Here is a 3,184-nt window from a genome sequence, read left to right on the forward strand (position 1 = left end):
TATCATTCCATAGCATATTACTCACATGGCACCTAGCCTATAAGACATTTTATAAAAGACAAAGCTTCGTTAATTTTGCTAATTCTCCATTTTATAATGAAGAAACTGAAGCATAAAGCATTTAGAAGACAAGCCACTGCAAGCTTCCAGAAAAGCTGAAAAAATTCCTTTTCTTCATGGTATTCCCCCAAGGAAAAAAAATGAAAAGCCAGCCCCAAGTAGCACAAAAATTGAAAAAGGGAAAATTTTATAAGCGTCTATAGCAGCAATCCAGAAGAGAGGTGGACCTGAAAGTAAGAAGTAATGATTTACAAATTGCAAAGACTTAAATTCCCTTTTCTCTGGCCCTTCTAATAAGATAGGAACCCAAAGTACTGCCTTTGTATCAAGGAAAAGCTTCTCGATAAAAAGCTCTTAGCTTTGTAGCTCCTGACACCCTCTTTTTTAGCACTTGGCAGACATTAGCATCCTTGAGCAAGCACAGTTCGTGCCATTGTTGACACCACCAGCCATAATATGACCTGGCAAAGTGGGGTTCCTCTATGGAGTTTTCCCTCGAGCCATAGGGCCAGCTCAGCCCCTGGCCTGCTGCACTAGGACTGAGATCTCAATTAGAAAAAGCCCACAGCCCAGCAGGTAGGGGCAAAACCTGTCTGACCAACCAGCCGAGAAATACACCTGCTGAGATTGTCTATGAGAACCCAGAAGCCATTGTTGTAAGTGATTGACCCAGGCTGTGTGTGTGTGTATGTGTGTGTGTGTGAGAGAGAGAGAACAGAAAAAGCAAACCCAAGGGACCTTTGTTGTTACTACCTGCCTGCCCTCCAGAGGACCCTCTGTTGTTAGTTACCCAGCAGAGCCTAGGGCAGGAGATGAGCACCAAAAGATGTGGCTGCAGAGCAAGGAGGAGCCAGGTCACGGGGGGCACGCACTGCTCTCCATACTGAAGAGCTCAGATTTCATCCAGAAGGCATTGGAAACTGATGAAGATTCTTAGCAGAGAAATGCACTTGAGAATGATCCTTCTGGCCAGCTGCAACATGGAGTGAAGTGCGCAAGAACTGCCTTGTTCATCACTGGAGCACAGTGTCTGGTGCAGAATAACTCTGTGGATGCTCAATATATATCTGTTGACTGGATGAGTGAATGAATGAATGAATAATTTTAGTTGGGGAGAAAGAAGAGCCTGGCAAAGAACTTACTTTGCTGGAGGTTGCCAACAATATCTTAATCATAAGACAAATGAGATTTCTTAATGTACAAGGCGGGGGGGGTACACTGTCTACTTTATAGGATTGATTTTGCCTTTTGGATGCTTTCATTATGATAGAGGAAGCAGAAACAAAGACAATTAAGTAAACTATTAACAAATTATGGTTGGTATCATGAGAGAAACCAAGGGCCAAGATAGAGAAGAACAAAGGAGACCTACTTTAGAGGATATGATTGAAGAAAATCTCCCTAAGAATGTGGTCTCTAAGCTGAGCCCCTTAATTCTTCTTCTACGGGAAGAATCAAGGGAAGGGCTGTACAGGAAGAGGAATGGTTTACATAATGGCTCAGAGGCAGGAAAGAACTCGTTTTGTTCCCAAAACAGCAAGAAGACCAGAGTGACTGGAGCTGAGAGCCTGAATGGGGAAATAACGGGGGCAGGGACCAGATCCTTCAGGGCTGGGAGATCGGCTGGGACAGCTCTGTCCTGCCAACCCCCTTCCCTGGCTCAGCAGGAGAAATGAAAGGAATCTAAGAGAGGCAGCTGAGCAGATGAGCAAATGGAAGCTTGAGGGGGATTTCAGACCACTTTTATTCTAGGCCTTCCCCAAAGGAATCACCACATTTTAGAAACACTCTGTATGAAAGGAAAGGAGTGCATGTATGAAAGATAAAGACTTCAACTCGGTCAAAGGAGATGCTTGGGAAGTCCAATTCCTGGGCACCAGTCTTTCTCCAAAGGAAAAGTATCACTCACCTGCCTGGTGGAAAGAGAGGGCTTTTTTGGTTTTTGGTTTTCCTTCGATATTTTAAATAACCCCAAAGTAAAATGACAAGAGGAAAAATGTGAAAGAAAGAAACAAGGAGGAGAAAAATCTTCCAGGGAGTTGCAAAGCGAGGGGCGGTACAGAAGCAAGTCAGCAAAGGGAGAGTTGCCCTTTGCGCCCCTGACTGAGTGCGCCCCATCATCCTCATCCTGATGGAGTCTGGCCTGGCTGGGTGTAGGATTAGGTGGCCCTAGGGAAGAGAAGTTTTTAACCTCCTTTTCTCCCTGAACTTGGTGTACGTTGTATTTTTTCTCCTGAACAAGGTATACCTGCATAGGAAGTTCCCCTTACCGTGGGGAGAATGGCCTTTTCTTTTATTCTCTCTGGTAATTGCTGATTAAAGTTCTTCAGATTTTGCCTGCAGCCCCATAGTTCCATAACTTGTCTAGGAAGAAATATTTTGTAGCTGAAAGCAGATAGGATCCCAGTAGTAGGTAGAGAAAGTGTGCATCCCATATGAACTGGGAAAGTTTGTGAGATGAAGACTGGTTGTATCTTGGGTACCTCTGACTGATGGATGGGGCTTTTCCTTCCTGGGGCTCCTTCATGCTCAGCATGATAAGTGTGGGGTAAAACCCAGATCTACCATTTACACCACATGACCTTGAGCAAATTACTTAGGTGGGTCAAAAAATAACTTTTCTATAGGTCTGTGTTCTTCCAAGATTGGTGATCATTAATGGGTCATGAAATCAATTTATAGGCTCAACAAACATTTTTTAAAAAGAAATAGAATAGAAAATAATAGCATTCTTTGCAAATGGTAAGGGTTAAGTATTTTCCATGAAGGTTGTTTCAGATGTTTGTGATGTGTGTGTGTGAGTGTGTGTGTGTGTGTGTGTGTGTGGTGTATGTGTATGTGTGTGTGTGGAGGGGTGTATACACACACTCATGTGTTTACTGGTTGCAATGTCAGATGTATTGCTTATTGAGGGTAGCGATTAACTTAATTTCTATCTCCCATTCCTACTCAGAATTAGGAAAAAAGGTTAAAATTCTACATTCAACACTACTCAGCATCTTTCAGCTTCCAATCGTCTATTTGGGGAGTTTTTATGTCCATTCTCCCATCCCCTTTTACTTCCTTCTTCTCTCACTTGTGTCCCTCCCCGCTTCCTTAGGCTGGTCAGTCTCCGTCTTGGTTT

This window comes from Pseudorca crassidens, chromosome 3, assembly GCF_039906515.1.
Source record: "Pseudorca crassidens isolate mPseCra1 chromosome 3, mPseCra1.hap1, whole genome shotgun sequence".
Taxonomy (NCBI): domain Eukaryota; kingdom Metazoa; phylum Chordata; class Mammalia; order Artiodactyla; family Delphinidae; genus Pseudorca; species Pseudorca crassidens.